Source organism: Erpetoichthys calabaricus, chromosome 7, assembly GCF_900747795.2.
Source record: "Erpetoichthys calabaricus chromosome 7, fErpCal1.3, whole genome shotgun sequence".
Lineage (NCBI taxonomy): Eukaryota > Metazoa > Chordata > Cladistia > Polypteriformes > Polypteridae > Erpetoichthys > Erpetoichthys calabaricus.
The window spans coordinates 29973870-29994858 of NC_041400.2; positions in this window are offsets into that span (position 1 = coordinate 29973870).

A 20989-nucleotide genomic window follows, 5' to 3' on the forward strand; every position below is an offset into this window, starting at 1 on the left:
TGGGAAATTCACATAAGCGCAAAGCATAGAATTATTCAACTCAGAATTATATATCAAGCAAATATGTCTCATTTAAAATTGTCCAAAATGTTTCCAGGGCAAGATCCAACCTGTGAACGTTGCAATCAAGCCTCACTGGGTCACATGTTTTGAGCCTGCACCAAGTTAACATCATTCTGGACCAAAATCTTTAAGTGCCTTTCAGACAGCCTTGGTGTCACAATCCCTCCTAATCCATTAACAGCTGTGTTTGGTGTACTCCCAGATGGGCTTAAAGTGGAGAAGGACAAACAAACTGGAATGGCCTTTACTACACTAATGGCACGTAGACTTATCTTGTTCAACTGGAAGAATCCTAACTCTCCTGTTCTAAGTTAGTGGGTAACTGATGTCATATATTATCTGAAATTGAAAAAAATCAAATTCACACTTAGAGGATCTGTATAAAACTTTTTCAAAACCTGACAGGATATACAAGTAATTCTTTTAGAATAAGCATTTAAATTGAGGAAGAAGGTTCTCTCCCTTCTTTTACTCCATTTATCTTTATCCATTTATTAATTTATCTATTTACTTATTTTTACTAGCTTAAAGTTTTACTCTGCTGGCCTAGCTCTCTTTTTTAGGGGTGGGGTAGATTTGTTTCGAACCTATGTTTGTAAAACTTGAGTTATTTGTATGGAATGTTATTTGATTTTAATAAAATCAATAAAATAAAAAAAATGGAAAAAGTCTGGAGTTATGTGTAAAATCAGGTAAAAATGTAAAAACCCTACATGCAATTATTTCATTTTAGGTAATATTAAAATCAATTTTAGATCTTCGGTGTGAAATCTGGGTGTGGCCTTTGGCTCAGAGCACTGTCATAAAAGCTTACTTCCGTTTAAGGAACATTTTACAATTTCATCCATATCTTAGTTTTGTTGCTGATAAAATTGTAATTGTTTTTATCCTTTCTTGCTGGGATTATTGCAATGCTTTATATAGCGTTCTGCGAAACAATCCATATATAATCCAGAATTTATAGCTATGTATATTTCAATGCATACCAAGATGCATTCAAGAATAACCCTGATTTTATGCCATTTGAAGTGGCTTCCAACTAAAAAAACATATTGATTTTAAAATTTGTTCTGTAACCTTCAAGGCACTAAACTATAAATCACCTTTATGCATCTTGATAAACTGTTATATGTCACACATCGCTGTTCGCTCTCTTTGGCCCATAATGTGTGCCACATACTCTTGGAGCTAGAACCTTCAGCTATTATGGTCCTAAATTTTGGAATTCACTCCTGATCCTCATTAGTCATCTGCACTATTTAGTTGTGTTCAAATCAAGACTTAAGGCTTTTGTACACTGCAAAACATGAAATCTAAGCATGTAAAAAGTACTTATATCACGGCTTTAAATCTTGTTTTCCTTATTGAAAGAATTTTTGACATCAAAAAATTTGTATTTATGATTATATGGCTTACTTTAAGAAAGCTTGTCAAATAAATTTTGCTAACCCAATTGGCAGATTTTTTTGCTAAATAAAATCAAAACAACTTCCATTTAAAGTTTTTTTAGGCCAGTTTATGCATATGCATTTTTGCAGTGTACTTAATTTAAGCAAGCTTTTGTTTCTGTTTAGGTATTTTTATTTAATTTATTACATATTTTCATATTTTGTTCTGTTTTATGTAATTTAATTTTATGTAGACTTGTGTCTTTTAATATGTTGTGTATTACATGTGCTGTTATGGTGTAAAGTGCCTTAGACACTTGCCATGTAAAATGACTCTGAAATAAAATCCTTGGATTCCTGAATCTTTCAAGTGCAGGAAAAAAGCAATAATAATAATAATAAATAAAAAGTGATAATACTATATCCAACACATAAGCATAAGTGATGCTATAACTCCTGGCCAAACCTTTTCTTGCAAGGGTCACAAGAGAATGAATGTATCGGAAAGCTTTGCTTATTTACTTTTCTTCTTAATGCTGGTTTACATTCCAAGATAAAAACAGTTGAGTGAAGCCCACTGAATAACACATTGATGTAGTTGCTGTGTTCATCTGTGTCCTGTGTCAGGGTAGCAACAGGCAAAGCCTGGAGGACTTCAAGACTTCAAGCCATGCCACATATTCAAGAAATCATATACTAATCCATCGAAATGCTTGTTTACCATCTGTTGCGGTTTTTATGATCAGGCTTTAGTTTTATAATTTTTATAGTTGCTCCTTGCCCTCTTGAAATATTTTGGATAACATTTTGGGATTTTTGGAGGTCAAGAAATATAGTTGTTTTCACTATGTTAAAAACGTACTACTTTCTCCCAAAGCACCATATTGTTTTTATTATGGGTGCCGCTGTTTTGTGCTCTTTGTTGCCAGGCAGGGTAAACAGGAATTGTGCAATGCGTGACGTAACTGGGTCATAGGTATAAAGGTTGGCGTTGGACACTAACTAGTTTGTCCAAGTTTGTGAATACAACCTAAAAAGCCTAACATTATTTTCTTTAAATCTTAGTATAAATTCTGGTTAGAAACTTTGTCTGTCCCTTTGACCTTTTTCTTTTACTTTTGGCTCAGTTTACATGTAAATTCTTGGTTTTAAAACACACCTTTTCGGAATACTGACTATGGTTTTTGTCTTGCGTTCAGGGCGCTGTTAATTGAGTTTTGCTCCCCTATTTTTGACCTTAGCTAACTTAATTTGCCACAACCATCTCCTGATTCCATTACTATCTTCATAAGCCAAACCTATCAATCCTTGGAAGCTAAGTGTACTCAGAGGTGGAAAATAGTTAGAATACCAGGAGATGAAAAGCTGGGGACTAAGGGAGTAGACAGAGGTGAAAGGTTTGAATGATAAAAGATCAAAAATAATGATAACTGTTGTAATTCAGTGACACCAAAATTCCCAACAGGGTGAGCAGGCCTCAAAATAAACAAAAGCCAGACCAGGACTTCATTAGGTCTGAGTCCAAAGAGGAGGATTCACCCCAGGCGGCCAAGCCCCAAACTCAAATGTCAGGCTTTCTAGCTTGTAAAGACTGCAAATAGGGCTCAGACGTTTAAAGTTCACAATACTCAAAAAATGTCCTACAGGGGATAGAATGAGATTAAACTTCTGCCTTTAAGGAAAAAACAAATTTTGTACATAATGTACTTAAATGTATAATGTATTTAAATGATCAAAAATGAAGTAGAAAGGGCAAGGCAGGCAAAAAGGAGAAAAAATAAGGCAGAAAAGAGCAAACACAGCCAGTTGGAAATCTAATGACAGAATCTAGAAACATAACAAAAATAAACAAAAACAGAAATTCAAACAATACTTATAATCCTTGATCCTTATTCCACAACACTTAATGACTACTTAGCCCTCAGTAAGAATAAATACCTTGAAGACGGTCCTTCACCACTGACATCATGGTGAACCTGCTTCACCTACATAACACAAAAGATATAATAATAAACCTATACAGTATACACTAAACACAGAATAATTAAACTATACAGTATGAACAAAAAATCATAAAATTATATACTGTAAGGTCAAAAAAGACAAATCCAAAAACAGAAATAACAAAACTGAAAAATAATATTTGAAAAACAACAAAAACTTTAACATAAAGCAAAACATACTTGATCCTGCCTGAATCGTAACAGTGACTAAACCAGAAATATAATCCATACATCAGAAGTCAAAATCTGAGTGTTATCAAAACCAAAAGTAGACTGTGGAAGTCCCTAACCAAAAGATCATCCATCCATCCATCCATTTTCCAACCCGCTGAATCCAAACACAGGGTCACGGGGGTCTGCTGGAGCCAATCCCAGCCAACACAGGGCACAAGGCAGGAACCAATCCTGGGCAGGGTGCCAACCCACCACAGGACACACACAAACACACTCACACATCAAGCACACACTAGGGCCAATTTAGAATCGCCAATCCACAAGATCATTTTAACAAAATAACTGAGGTTGTTAGTTTTATCACAAAGCTAGGATTAGGTTGTTACTGTGCCGCCATCTCAAATAGTGTGTGAGCTGTGATGTCATGCACTGCAACCCCGGCAAATATTTGACCAGCAATGGCATTATAGTTACAAACGTTTAGGCTTAGGCCAAGCAAAGTGATTGTAAAATCAATCAATTCACATTCCACAATGGTGTCAGGATGATGTCACTGTAGTAACAATAAAAATTCATGACTTGCTGAAAACTTCCAACTCCTGTAGTCAAGGAGAGTCTCTGCTTCATTTTGTAAATATGCCAGCTGGAAGTCTTAGCATTATGTTGACTTTCTCCTTGGGGAAGGAGCACCACCGGAGACCTTTCTACATATACAGTGGTGTGAAAAACTATTTGCCCCCTTCCTGATTTCTTATTCTTTTGCATGTTTGTCACACAAAATGTTTCTGATCATCAAACACATTTAACCATTAGTCAAATATAACACAAGTAAACACAAAATGCAGTTTTTAAATGATGGTTTTTATTATTTAGGGAGAAAAAAAAATCCAAACCTACATGGCCCTGTGTGAAAAAGTAATTGCCCCCTTGTTAAAAAATAACCTAACTGTGGTGTATCACACCTGAGTTCAATTTCCGTAGCCACCCCCAGGCCTGATTACTGCCACACCTGTTTCAATCAAGAAATCACTTAAATAGGAGCTGCCTGACACAGAGAAGTAGACCAAAAGCACCTCAAAAGCTAGACATCATGCCAAGATCCAAAGAAATTCAGGAACAAATGAGAACAGAAGTAATTGAGATCTATCAGTCTGGTAAAGGTTATAAAGCCATTTCTAAAGCTTTGGGACTCCAGCGAACCACAGTGAGAGCCATTATCCACAAATGGCAAAAACATGGAACAGTGGTGAACCTTCCCAGGAGTGACCGGCCGACCAAAATTACCCCAAGAGCGCAGAGATGACTCATCTAAGAGGTCACAAAAGACCCCAGGACAACGTCTAAAGAACTGCAGGCCTCACTTGCCTCAATTAAGGTCAGTGTTCACGACTCCACCATAAGAATGAGACTGGGCAAAAACGGCCTGCATGACAGATTTCCAAGACGCAAACCACTGTTAAGCAAAAAGAACATTAGGGCTCGTCTCAATTTTGCTAAGAAACATCTCAATGATTGCCAAGACTTTTGGGAAAATACCTTGTGGACTGATGAGTCAAAAGTTGAACTTTTTGGAAGGCAAATGTCCCGTTACATCTGGCGTAAAAGGAACACAGCATTTCAGAAAAAGAACATCATACCAACAGTAAAATATGGTGGTGGTAGTGTGATGGTCTGGGGTTGTTTTGCTGCTTCAGGACCTGGAAGGCTTGCTGTGATAGATGGAACCATGAATTCTACTGTCTACCAAAAAATCCTGAAGGAGAATGTCCGGCCATCTGTTCGTCAACTCAAGCTGAAGCGATCTTGGGTGCTGCAACAGGACAATGACCCAAAACACACCAGCAAATCCACCTCTGAATGGCTGAAGAAGAACAAAATGAAGACTTTGGAGTGGCCTAGTCAAAGTCCTGACCTGAATCCAATTGAGATGCTATGGCATGACCTTAAAAAGGCGGTTCATGCTAGAAAACCCTCAAATAAAGCTGAATTACAACAATTTTGCAAAGATGAGTGGGCCAAAATTCCTCCAGAGCGCTGTAAAAGACTCATTGCAAGTTATCGCAAACGCTTGATTGCAGTTATTACTGCTAAGGGTGGCCCAACCAGTTATTAGGTTCAGGGGGCAATTACTTTTTCACACAGGTCCATGTAGGTTTGGATTTTTTTTCTCCCTAAATAATAAAAACCACCATTTACAAACTGCATTTTGTGTTTACTTGTGTTATATTTGACTAATGGTTAAATGTGTTTGATGATCAGAAACATTTTGTGTGACAAACATGCAAAAGAATAAGAAATCAGGAAGGGGGTAAATAGTTTTTCACACCACTGTATCACAAATAACATGGGAAATTACCAAGAGAACCATACAAAGGAGAAAAAGAGAGAATGGAAAAAGGCTCCTCAAGGATTATCTCCCATTATTGAATCCGTCCACTTAACAGGAGCTCTCCTCAAAACTATAGGGTTGGTGAAGCACTTTTTCTTCATACATTGAACTGCATTTTGATCAAATGTTCGCTGTCTGTGCTGTGTTCTTGCCACCATATACTGTATATGTATGTAGTACAAATAAAAAGAGTATTGTATAAAACAATTAGAATTAGCAACATAATAATTACAGATTGTTGTTATTCTTCACTGGAGAGTATAGGTAAGTCAGCAGAGTGGAGTCTGCTGCTACACCACTCAAAGAAAAAACACTAAGTCAGGAGAACCTCTAAAATTTGTGCTTGGACGAAAGTAAATAGAAATCTTTTCAGTTCTGAATAATTAATCAATTCCTCAATTCTGAATGTAATAATTAACAATGCATAAATGGTAATTTTAAAAAAATATTGCGTCTTGAATTTGTTTGGAATTTTTCTCTGGATATTCTAGTTTTCCTCACAAATTCAAAATATGTGAATGTTCGGGTGACTGCCAACTCTAAACTCACCCTGCGTGAATGACTGTTGGTGTATGCAGGAGTGAATGAACAGTCTAATGGACTGTTGCTCCATACAGAGTTCATCCCTCCCCCTTTGAACCCAGTGCTGCCATCATAGAAACCATGAAGTAGGAAACAGATGGAAGGATCTGGATGGAAAAGACATGGAATAGAAAGATTAATTCAACATTATATAAAGATCAGCTTTTTCTATGCACCACTAACAGTATGCTACAGCTTTCACAGAGCCTGTGTGACTGCTAGATGTCTGTTGGGTGTCATCTTAAGTATGCAGATGCAGGATTTTAGAGAGCATTTTGAAGGGGAAGTCTTTAGCATGGAGCAGTTTTTTTTTTTTTTTAATAGCAGAAATTTTCTTTCTTTTCAGTCATTCTGGTGTGTGTTCTGACCATATTGTATGTATGATATATACACTGGGTGTCCTAAAATATGTATACACACTTTGAATGATTATAAATAAAAGGTATTTAAAGATACATCTAAGTTTTTTAATTCAACTAAAGAACACTAATGTAGAATCAGTTATCACTGGCTGCTCTGGTCCATATTTACAGAATTTCATTTTGGTGGGCTTCTCGGTGCTAGAAGCCATGTGATCATTTAAACCATGCTAAATGAAAAAACAATTATAACTGTAAATAGCTGATAGTTTGACAGTTACCCCCACTTCCTCATGATGACAGTGCAGGAAGAAATAACTTGTCCAGAGTTTGATAAAAATATATTTAAAATAAAACTGTCAGCCTGGCAGTGTCCACCATTTAGTGCTGATGTAATCTGTGGCTTGTCATAGCACAACTACTGACTCACAAAGCTGCATTCCTAAGAGAGTTGAACTTGTAACTGCTGAAATGCACTTACTCACTGGCAATTCAGATCTTACGTAACAATGCAGTACACTGTCCCCAAAATCCATCATGACTGCATACATTGAGAAATATTTGGAAACTGAATTCTGTCAGTCTGACCCACCCTTTTTTTTCTTTAAGCAAACATCTTGCTTTCATCTGTGGGGACTTTCCAGATTGTTTTTGCTTTAGCTATAAATGAACCCACCAACCTGCTCTAGTTGGATACTATCTTGATTTTGTTAGTGTTTTCTGTGGGTGACCTCCCACATCTTGAGGACATACAAGTTAGATTTATAGCCCTGCATTGGACTGGTATTGTTTCCAGGCTTGTATCACACCTTATGCCCACTACTGCTAGAATAGACACTGGGCTCCCACAACCCTGAACTGGAGAAGGGGGTTTACAAAGCTTCCTGAATTTATCTGTCATGAATTTCTCAAACTATCTTCATACACTTGCAACAAATGCAAATATTTGGAGCAAATATGGTTAGAATGCAGGCTTGGCCACTGTCTGTGTAAAGACAGCATGTTCTCCCATTGTCCACATGAGTTTTATCCTGATGACAAGACACACAGCTGTATTTATCGACAGCACCTGAAGATCCTGACGCTCTAGCCTCTCTGATCCAGCGTCTTGCTTGCATTTCCAGATGGATGATCAGTAACTTTCTCACAATAAATAAGGAGAAATCAGAAATCTTAGTGATTTGCAAAATAGATAAAGTGTGGGTATTACAAATAAACTTGATCCCTTAGGTTTAAAAGTCAAGTTGGAGGTAAAGAATTTAGGGGTAACTATTGACTCTGACCTAAATTTTAAAACACATATTAATCAGATTACTAGGACTGCATTTTTTCACTTACGGAATATAGCTAAAGTTAGACCTCTTATAACTTTACAAGATGCTGAAAAATTAGTTCACACTTTTGTTTTTATTCAACTAGATTACTGTGATGCACTCCTTACAGGACTACCAAAGAAAGACATCAATTGGTTACAGTTAGTGCAGAATGCAAGAATCTTAACTAGAAAAAGAAAATCTGAGCAGATTTCACCAGTCTTACCATTGTTACGTTGGTTACCCATGTCATTTAGAATTGACTTTAAAATACTACTATATTTTGGAATGTTTGTCCCCTTACGCTCCAAGTTGTAAACTCAGATCTACTATAATTCCAAGAGCCAACCTGAAAAGAAGTGGTGAGACGGCTTTTTGCTGTTATGTGCCTAAAATTTAGAATACTTTACCAATAGAAATTCGCCAGGCTAATGCTGTAGAACAATTTAAAAAAACTGCTAAAAACCCTTTATTTTAAAATGGCTTTTTTTGTAGCTACATTTTAGTTGTATCCCTCTTAGTCTATATCTGCATTGAATTATCATTTACTTCTGGATTCTGCAATTCCGTACTAATCTGTACTATTCTCTGCTGTCTTTTCCGGATCTTCTGTGCTGGAGATCTGCACCACCACCACCACCTAATCAAGGTACCATGCTGCCCCCTGTGCTTATGCATTGAATGGCAGGTGTCCTAGATGTCCACATGACCATCATCTTCAATTTCTTCTATGTGAAGCTTGAAATCCATAAGGACTGATTTAGACCATTTATGTTAGGTAGAATGCCCAGTGAGGGCTGGGTGATCTTTTGGCCTTGGAGACCCTGTTTTTTTTTTTCTGTCCTCCTGGCCATTCGACCTTACCTTTTTCTTTGTTACATACTGTATAACATTATTGCCTAATCTTGTTTGTTTATGTTTTATATTAACTTTCTTTTATTTAATTTTGTAAAGCACTTTGAACTGCATTGTTTGTATGAAAACGTGCTATAAAAATAAATGTTGTTATTGTAGATTTATCCCAAATTTCAAAGAAGTGTGTACTACATTCATTACTCACTCTGAATTAGACTTATATAAAGAAGTATGCTCAGTACAGATGGGCTGTTGTTCCATTCAAAGCTGTGTTCTACCATGCACCTAATGTTGATGAGATGGAATAGACAGGTTCAGCATATAGATGAAAACAGAAGATGAATATTATTTTATACAGTCAAAATAATAGTTGCTACAGGAAAGTCAATTAATTCATCAACTATCCTTATGAAATAATAGTCACAACTGGGGGAAAATCCCTCTATTTGTAACAAATACCAAATTATCAAACTCACTTGAGCCAGTTAAAGTAAACTCACATGCACACTCACACCAGGCCATTTTAAAACCAGCTGTTAACCTACTGAGATACAAAATATTTCTATAGGATATAACAGCCAATAATGATCAATTATTGCAACTTCAATTTTACCTAAATGTTATTCATATAAAAATCCTCTGTTACTACCACGAGCATAATTCCTGTATAAAATGTTTCACCTATTTAAAAAGCATCATAAACATGTAGACACATACAACCTCCATGCTCTGAGCTTCATGCACATGATAATTCTATCCGTGTTTCTCCATGCTCTGAGCTTCATGCACATGATAATTCTATCTGTGTTTCTGCCTTGTACACTCAAGTTCACCATAATTCTGAACTTATCTTTTGCTTCCTATGATTTTGACCATTTAGCCCGTTTAATAACTATAATTAGTTCTAGCCCATACAAGACTTCCTGTATTTCAAGTACTGAATGCAGCCTTTTCCAGACCATATCCTGGCTTTTTTTTAATGCTGTCTGTTGTGTAGAATCAGATCCATGTTTATGAGTGGTTCAGATAGCTTTCAGTGTGCTTTGTTAGTGTGAAAACATAAAAAGATGTAATTGAACAAAATGTATGTGTGTATAGAAAATAGGACAGAGTGATGAAACTTGTTTGTGTTTGGCGTGCGTGACAAAAAGCATGTATACTTTCTAGAAGTTTCTTTTGATGATGTATGTGACAAGAAAATATACCTTTAGGGTAATGACTTTACAAAATTGGAAAAGTACAATGAGTCAGGATGCTATTTTTTGCTTACGTGGTCAACGATCAGGAGATTAGAAAGGTATAAAAGAACAAGGACATCTGCGCTCGAGGCAGATGAAGCGCGGTGTCCTAGGACTGTGTTTCTCTGACATTTTACCCTTGCCTGGTATGTATTAATAAAAGGTTTTGACTAATTTTAATTTTCTTCTCTGTCTTCAGTCACAAAAAGTGTCCACAGTTTTTGGCGCCCAACGTGGGGCAAGAGACGGCCGGTCGACTCCTCCGGCGAGACCATTTCAGTGATCCGTCTTACCAGCGGACTGCCGTTAACTTGAGCTCCGGCAGCAGAGCATGCAGCTCCGGCAAAAGTTAGGACTGCCCTGTCCTGAAACAGTTCTTGCGTGAGGAGCCCCTGGTCTCCTCTTTGCTACATCCACGGTGACTGAACGGATTTCCAGACAGAGCTTGCACACTTCCAGGCTGGGGTAAGCACCGGGGGATTTCCGAATATTTTTTTTATTTTCTAAATAACGGGAGGGCGAGTTTCCTGTTGACCGTCTAGTCATACTCATATCTCAACGGGTTGCTTAAGGTGATGGAGACTTGACCCAAGCAGTTTGACGCATACGAAAGGTCTGACGAAAGGATACTGGCCTCACCCATATCCTAGACTCGGCTGGACGTATTGATGTAGTATTCTGCTGAACCGAATCGGACACGAAGTCACCTGAGCTGGAATCCGGGGATGTGAGCGGACAGGCTAACGGGACGAGTAACGGGGTGGTATGGAAATATAAACCGAAAAGAGCACAGATTACAGGATTGCTGTTAGGACGGAATGATACGTAGCGCTATGGAAGATATGTAGCTATGGAAGATATGTAGCGCTATGGAAAAATAAATAAATCTACATACGGAATAAGCAACAAAACCGTGTTCTCCTGGGAACTGGATCAGTACCGATAGTTAGGTGTCTCCCCTTGAAACTAAGAAGGGAACAGTTTAGGTTTAGTGAGTGGCACACTTAATGCCTCGCTGATTCATACGTACAAGGGATTAGGCGAATCAGTATATAGTTGGAAAATTAAATACAGAACCCGGGAGAGCAAGGGGACATAATGGGAATTTATAACAGTAAGCCTGTTAATCGCCGCACAGGGGGGATCAAAATCATTAATGCTGGAAGGATTATTTTCGGAGGATCAACAGACGCCCCGTAAAAATGGGTCTCCTAGAAAATTTATAGAAAAGAAGACAGGTTTAGATTTCAAGAAGGCATGTAAGAAATGGAATAGACAGAGTGGTGGGCGTTGGCCAATAGAGGGGACAGGAGATGTAAGTGAAATACAGGAAACTAGGAAGATCCTGTGTAGGAATAAGCAGGGTTGTTATAATAGTGGACCGTATCGAATGGATATGATCGATAGAAATTTAGAAGCAGTACCCCCTTTATCCTATTATTTTTTTCCCCTCCCTTTATCCTATTATTTTTTTCCCCTCCTCAGAACCAACCTCAGGCACCTCCATTATCCCCTCCTCTATCCCCCATTCCGACTGCCCCCCCTGCACTACAACTAGCAGAAGTTTCTCCCGATGATTCCCCAGGCACAGATCACTATGACTCACCCTGTACTAGACAAACCCCCATCTCCAAATGCACTCGAAGTCACAAACCAGCTCCAACTTTTTTCTCATCTAATCCTTCACCTTCACTTACTTGCCCTTTAATAGAAGTTCCCAATCCCCATTATAACCCTGCCCATCCAGCCGGACCCCAAAATCCCACAACAGTTATGATAAATCGGAATTGGGACATCCAAGAACTAAAAGATGTCGTGAATGCACTTCCAGATCCAAAGGAAGTAGGAGGACTAAAATTTGTTGAACAACTTGATCAGTTAGATAGCATGTATAAGCCTAATGCTGCTGAATGGACCCAGGTACTTCGTCGAAAGCTTGGGACCACATGGGCCACTGTTAGCAGGGGTGTCCGCAATGACGTTCCATGGGTATGGGACCCAGCTTTAACTCGAGGACAGGGGATAGGTGGAGAAGGCGAATGGGCACATAGGATTCAAGATCTTATGGCTAATCACTCGGGCTTGGGAAATGCTGATGACCGCACCCGAGCTGCAGTTCCACCTTTTGTTTCCGGTTTGCGCCTTGATATACAAAACAAGGTCCGCACTTCCTGTATTGAGTGGGAAAGTGCCACGTTTGTTGAAGTCAAACGACATGCTGAACATGCCGAATCGAACTCTCATGCCAAATTATTGGCAGCACAGATGAACTATTATACCAGGAATACTCCTGACCAAGGTCGAGGATATGGCTTTAGAGGAAGGGGACGAGGACGAGGAAGAGGACGAGGTGGTTTTAGAGCTCCTCCTGTTGACCACACTAAGAATCCTTTTATTCCCTCTCCCTTAAATTCCAATGCTAATTCCTACTCTTGCTACGCCTGTGGTGAAACTGGACATTTTCGTCGGGAGTGCCCTTACAGACAGCAACAGCCCCCACCTCCCCTTATTCCACCTGTTTCCTCTGACACCCCTGACTAACAATACTGGCCATAGGAAAACGCTGGGACCTCCAGCCACTTTTTTCAACTACCTTTGCTCACCCATAATTCAGAGACTGATCCTTTACTGACATTGTTCGTTGATGGCACTGAGACTATTTTCTTAATCGACACTGGTGCCACTCGCTCGCTGGCAAAGGTCCCTACTTCGAACGAAACTGTTACTGTGCTTACTGCTTCTGGACAACCTCACCCTCTTCAAGTGTCAAAACTTCTTCAAGTCCAGTCACGTCCTGGCGGACATACCTTGTTCAACCCCAAAGTTGTTGTACCCCTTACCCCAAACCCTCTTTTGCAGCATGGACTTTAGATATTTCCCCACACACCATTTCTCCTCAAAGCCCTACACTCTTTTTCCCCTTGTCTTTTTCCCAATTTACAGGCCCCTGACATTTTACACTGTACTGCCCAATACTTCCCTATAGAAGTAGACACCACCTGGCTAGAATCTTTCCTTACTTCTGGTATTTGCCCCGAAACCCTTCACATCTACTGTGTTTTTATTTCATCCACAAAGGTAGCTGCTTCTGTTCATTTTACATGCTCACAGCACATATATTATCTTGGCAAAATAGTGCCTCATATTTTTCTTTAGCTAAATCACACACTGTTAAATGGGAGAAAATAGGACCATGGGTGGAAAAATGCTTTGAAAGAACAGACTGGTTACAAGTTACTCCAGGTATTTTTGATACTTCTGACCATTTAATAACTAAAGTAGTGTTTCAAAGGATAGCCCACTGTGAGCCTCTGGTGATCCATCCGAAATCCTCCTTCCGCCCGCACCGTGCCCAATATCCTCTGTCTCCCGAAGCAGAGGCTGGCATCTCCGCCGTACATCCCGATCTCGTCAAACGCGGTACCGCCGATGGACATGGACTGTCATGCCTCAGGGATACAGAGAAGCCCTTTGTGTTTCTGGTTAAGCTCTTGCCCAAAAATTTAGAAGGCTTTTGGCCGGACGGGATACAGTATGTAGATGGAAATGATATGTAGCGCTACGGGAAGAAAATTGTACAATAGATACCCAGAAATTGTTGCTGTTTTTGGGGGACAATAGATACCCAGAATGTTTTTGGGGGACAATGGCCATAAAGTTTCTAAGGTTAAGCTGCAGCTAAACAAAATAACAGGTTATGTCTGTTTTAGGTATTCTGGGCTACTGCAGACAGTGGGTTCTAAATTTTACTGAAAGAGCACAGCCGTTGCAACAATTGGCTGAGAAGGCTCTCTGTAACCTCAAAACTACTCTTTTATCTGCGCCCGCGCTAGGTTTGCCTGATCATTCTCGTCCATTCACTTTGTTCGTGGACGAAAAGCAGGGATTTATGAATGCAGTACTGACGCAACAACATGGAGATAAACAAAGACCGGTGACTTATTTTTTCTAAAAAAAAAAAACTGGATCCAGTGGCCGCAGCACTTCCTCCGTGTCTTCGTGCTGTGGCTGCAACAACAGAAGCTGTATTAGCAAGCACGGATGTACTTCTCATGAAATTTCTTCTGTCCTTTTCTTTTTTTTCTTGTGACGTGTGTATGTTTGTTTGTCCTGAAGAGTGGAACTTGCTTTTCTTCAGAGTCCATTTGTTTCTGTTTCCTTTTCTGCATTGTTTCCAAATATAGTGTAAATATAGAATAATACTGGGGTGAAGTGTGTTGAAAATGGTTAGGGGTGATTTTGTGTGTTATAGAGTGTATTAAAGGGATCCCTATGAGTAATTGGTTTAGCGCAAATGAATGTCTCCACTTTTGTTTAAGGCTTGTAAATATACAAAAATATTTTTCCTTTTAAACCCTGATCAAGTTTGAAGGAAAAATACTCTTTTAATAATATTACATGAGAAGGGAGACAAGTTTTTTGGCGATAAGCGGAATGTGTCTAATTGTGATATGAATGGAAGTTGTGTATTTTAGGTACTATAAAGGAAGAGCATGGTGACGCAGTGGTCAGCACACTTGATACGAATAAAGGTTCAAGCACGTATGTTTTCCTTGTTAATAATAAGCATGAAGGAAAAGACGCGTTTAAGTATGTTGCATAGATAACCTTTAAGCACAACTTAAGACCAGTACTGGCAAACCCATCCAACATCAGAAATTGATCGAATCCCTTTTAGAAGCTATAACCAAGCCATCGAAGCTAGCGATTGTTAAATGATAGCTCACACAGGATCCTGTTAGCAAAGGGAATGAATTAGCTGACCACTTTGCTAAAGAGGCTGCATATAATAACACACCAATTTCTTTATTCCAACAGAGAAATGACCAGGACCCTGATAATCAAATTATTTCTTTACAGAATGCAGCCACGGATATCGAAAGGAGAAAATGGTCCAAAGAAGGGTCCCTTTCTGATGGAGTCTGGACTCATAAACACACTAACAAACCTTTTCTCCCAAAAGCCTCTTTCCCAGGAATGGCAAAAATCGCCCATGGCCTCGATCACGCAGGAAGAGATGCCATGGTTCGAGATGTTGAAAAACATTGGGAAGCTGTAGGTTTCTCTACATATGCAGAGCAATTTTGCAGATGCTGTGCAATATGTCAAAAGTTTAATGTGGGAAAAGGTGCCCAGGTAAGTCCCGCCGTTACCCCTAATCCAATGGGTCCGTTTGAACACCTCCAAATGGATTTCATTGAACTAACCCCGTCTAAAGGGTACCGATATTGTCTTGTGATTGTCGATGTGTTCTCCCGATGAATAGAGGCTTTCCCTTCAAAACATAGCGATGCCAAAACAGTAGCTAAAGCACTAATTAAAGAGATTATTCCAAGATGGGGTATCCCTCAAAAGTTACAAACAGATAATGGCACTCATTTTGTGAACTCAGTTATAAATGAATTAACCACCTGGCTCCAAATTAATGTGCACCATTATTGTAAATACCATCCCCAAAGCGGAGGCATCGTAGAACGATGCAATGGCACTTTAAAAGCTAAACTCGCAAAAATTTGTGAACAAACTAATTTATCATGGCCGGATGCACTACCCTTAGCTTTAATGGGACTAAGGGGGACGGACACACCGACAACTGGGACTATCGCCGTTTGAGATTCTGACCGGACGTCCCATGCCCGTTGGCATGGTTGTAATGAGAATTTGCATACTGTGGACAATGATTTTCTCTCTGGTCTTGCAGGTTTGCGAACCTCGTTGAAGGAAATCCACCAGCAGGTTAATCAAGCCTGGAGGACCAGTCCCCTTTCCAAGGATTTACCAATTCCTTTGGGCACCTGGATCCTGGTTCGAGATACTCGGAGGAAACACTGGCATCAGCCTAGGTGGAGAGGATCATTCCAAATTCTTCTATCCACACCACACGCCGTGAAAGTTGAAGGACTGCCTGCCTGGATTCACGCCTCACATTGCAAGAGATGGCACCCTTGATTGCTGTGCTAATATGTTTTTCTTTTCCCTTGTCTACTGCCCTGGTCACCTTGACTTTCCCGTTGGGAATTACCACATCAGTGCAGTTTGATTTCTGCTCTATTATCAACTGTGGGACTGGTCGACAAGCCCAGTGGACCGGATCTGACAAATACGTGTGTATGAGGGGAAGTGACTGCGACAACTGGCAATGGGTTTTTGCTAACACTGGAACTGAGGACTGGGGTTATCAACCTTTTGAGGCCCAAAAATACGGTTTGAAAAATCGGTTTTCTATCATAAAAGGACATGCCTCTCATGAATGTGCTGACAACCATTGTAACCCCTTGATCATTACTTTGAAGAACCCCTCTTTACATGACTCAGGTATTTATGTATTAGGGGCATATGTATCTGGAACAGACCCTTTAGGGAGATTTCTAATTAAGATTGACGATCCTGTTACTAACACCCCTCATTCTCTGGCACACACACCCATCTCCCCAACTTTTGGTTCAGATTTTTCTCCTGTTAGGATTATGAATATTTCTACCCTTTCATCCACTTTTTCAGTAGAAACTGGTTATGGGAATCAGAATAGATGGTTGCAGTGGGTTCTCTATTCAGCTAAGCAAGTTAATCGTTCTCATTGTTATGTGTGTGCTGCAGCCCGTCCTCATTTAGCTACAGTCCCTTTCCCATTATCTAACATTTCTGACCCCGTGGGGTTGCCCTGCCTTCTGTACTTATTCACTACTTCCAAGAAACCCCTCTCTGGTTCAAAGTGTTCTAATCTATCTATTCTTTTTTCCCCCCACCCGTCACATGGATACCCCTATGTTTCAAACTCACGAAGGAAATTATACATGTTTCAAATCTTATGGAACGACATGGGTAGGAGAATTACCATTTTCTTTCTGTTCTCAAACTTTTCAGGTTAACTTTTCTCTGAACACCGTTCTGTCTTCCTTTCTTCTCTCCCAAACCACTCCTAGATCAGATATTTGGTGGATGTGCTGTAGGTCCAAATTATTTGCCACCCTTCCCCCTAACTGGTCTGGTACCTGTGCTCCAATCCAATTAGTTACTTCTATCCTTACCTCCCTCTCACTCCCCATATTATTCCACACCTCCTTTTTATTTCCGACATACCCGCTCTCTTTTCCATATGCCTACTAATATCTCCTTACATGGCCCTGGAGTATACATAGATGCTATTGGAGTCCCTAGGGGTGTCCCAGACAGATTTTAAGCTAGGGATCAAGTTGCTGCCGGTTTTGAATCTATCATACCCCAAATTACTATTAATAAGAATGTAGACTGGATTAATTACCTTTATTATAACCAACAACGTTTCCTTAACTTCACCAAAGACGCTATTGAAGGCATACATGAACAGCTTGATCGTACTTCTCTGATGACTTGGCAAAATCGTCTAGCCTTGGACATGTTACTTGCGGAAAAGGGAGGTGTCTGTGCTATGTTTGGTGATGCTTGTTGTACATATATTCCAAATAATACCACGCCAGATGGATCAATAACTCGTGCATTGGCAGGCCTCACTGCTCTCTCTAATGAACTTTCCACTAATTCTGGCATTGCAAATCCTTGGGATCAGTGGTTTACATCCTCCTTCGGATCCTGGGGACAATGGATAAGATCTGTTTTCATTTCTTTGGTTGTGACATTTTCTCTCCTCCTCCTGGTTGGTTGTTGTATTATTCCTTTGGTTCGCTATATAATATCTAAGTACTTTACCGCCTCTATGGAAAGGGCATATATGCTACATGAGGAGCGCATGTCTCGTATAGCTTCTTCCACTTCCTATCCCCCTTCCCCTTCATCAACCATTTCAAGATAGAATTATATAGGCCCACATCATTTTTGTTCAAAAAGGGAGGAGTGTGAAAACATAAAAAGATGTAATTGAACAAAATGTATGTGTGTATAGAAAATAGGACAGAGTGATGAAACTTGTTTGTGTTTGGCGTGCGTGACAAAAAGCATGTATACTTTCTAGAAGTTTCTTTTGATGATGTATGTGACAAGAAAATATACCTTTAGGGTAATGACTTTACAAAATTGGAAAAGTACAATGAGTCAGGATGCTATTTTTTGCTTACGTGGTCAACGATCAGGAGATTAGAAAGGTATAAAAGAACAAGGACATCTGCGCTCGAGGCAGATGAAGCGCGGTGTCCTAGGACTGTGTTTCTCTGACATTTTACCCTTGCCTGGTATGTATTAATAAAAGGTTTTGACTAATTTTAATTTTCTTCTCTGTCTTCAGTCACAAAAAGTGTCCACATTAGTCACTTAGAAACTGAGGCTGGACAGAATGTTATGTCTGCTTTAGCCAGAAAAGCACACAGCAACAGGCAAATTAAAACGAGTCTGACTGTTGGTGCTACAGTGTTCTATCTTTTATATGCTACTGCTAAGTGAAATAAACAACTGCCACTCCAATTACATAACCTGGAATGCCATGTTCTTTCTTATGGGATAAGGAATACTGAATATTTTAGGTAACAGATGAAACAGTGTTAGCACTGCTGCCTCACACCTTGAGGATCCTGGATTTGTGTCTTGTATATGATTGCTGTCTGTGTGCATGCAGGTTTTCCTCCTGCATTCTGAAGATGTACATGTTACATCAATTGTTGACACTTAATAGGCCTGGAGTCTGCACAAGTGTGGTCTTCAATGGACTAGTGACCCATGCAAGGTTAGTTTGTGCCCTGTGGGCTGAATCCCCACTGACCCTTAACTGGATAATACAGGTATGGAATAATGGATGGATGGATTTTCAGTTCTTGTTCATCATCATTTTGGTAATGAAGTGTTCCAGTTTGCCTCTGACTGTTTTTCATATTAGGGCAGTATGATTTTTTTCCTCTCCTTTTCACCCCTATAGTGGTTTTATAATAACTAAAGAATTTACACATACAAATGAACAATGAACCCCACGATCCTACACTGCTATGAGTGGGGAGGGGGTTGGATGGATGGATTTGGCCATAGTGATTCACGCCAGGCTAAACAACAACCGCTCTCCATGTGTTTTTCTTCAAGTCTCTCATAATGAAGAAATATTTCAAAATATATAACCAGACAAAAATAAGCAAATACAGCTTATTTCGAGAAGAACCAGTCACTCATCTTACCAAGTTTGTAATTGATACCTGACAAAGTCCAGTTTGCCTCTGACTGTTTTTCATATTAGGGCAGTATGATTTTTTTCCTCTCCTTTTCACCCCTATAGTGGTTTTATAATAACTAAAGAATTTACACATACAAATGAACAATGAACCCCACGATCCTACACTGCTATGAGTGGGGAGGGGGTTGGATGGATGGATTTGGCCATAGTGATTCACGCCAGGCTAAACAACAACCGCTCTCCATGTGTTTTTCTTCAAGTCTCTCATAATGAAGAAATATTTCAAAATATATAACCAGACAAAAATAAGCAAATACAGCTTATTTCAAGAAGAACCAGTCACTCATCTTACCAAGTTTGTAATTGATACCTGACAAAGAGTCACGGTGTTCTTGGTAATTTGGGGTGTATTCAAGGAAAAAGCCAACTGAGGACCTGCAAGGTGTTTGTTTCTCACACTACATACTCTGATGTCCTTTTCCTCTTATTCAATTGTCTATCTTAGCTTTTCCTTCTTTCTCTATCCTGGTCAGATCAAGTTTGTACTCTTCTCTCAAGACAATAATATACACCTTTGTATGAAATAGATAGATAGATAGAAATCTTCAGTTTCTTGGCAATCTGTCACATTAGAATAATGTTCATTCTGCCAAAAAAAAACCAAAAAAAGAGATAAGCTGAGGGAGTTTACCATTAAGACACTGAAGGAATGGCTGCTGAGAATGGAGCTTTGCTGTCATAAATGAATAATAAATTGAAAAAACAGTCATTTCAAGTAGTAATAACCATTAGAAAAACTACTCTTGGCTATTTTAAAATCAATTTAATAGTAACTTGATATAAGGGTAGCAATCTCTTGCAAAAACCTTTACATTTCTGGATGTGTCCAAATGCTTGATTGATAGCGTATGCTAAACCTAAACATAGCCATAGATAAATGTGTTGAGACAAAATGACTGAGGCAATTAAGATGTATCCATCTATTTTCTAAGTTGAGTATCCCGTTCACAATTTCGGACGCTGGCACCTATACCAAAGCAGTAGGTGCAAGACAGAAAAGAAGCCTAGATGAGGGCACCAATCACTCATAAACTCCCACAAAAGGCTAAAGTTAAATTCTCACCTAACCTATGCATGTCTTTGGAATATACCGCTGAGAGCCCAAGATTTTTTCTTTTCCCCTTTCTTCTTTACTTTCTATTTGTATATTTACTGTTACTCAAAAAACTAATCGTAAGACAATGTACAATAAAGTCCTTCACCAACCAAACATAATCCTGTTGCATTAAATTTTTTACATATATCATTTGTCATCTTTACCTTGTTTTTCGGCTTCCTTAATGAATATAAATACCATCCATCCATCCATTTTCCAACCCGCTGAATCCAAACACACCATTGAAGTTCAATTTTAAATTAAATGAACAGTAGATGACTGTTGGTCCATTTAGCTTTGTTTATATGAAATCTCCCAATCACCATTTTTAGCCATTCAGACGTGGACTTGCTCTTCTGATTTCAGTTGTTGTCCTGCTGC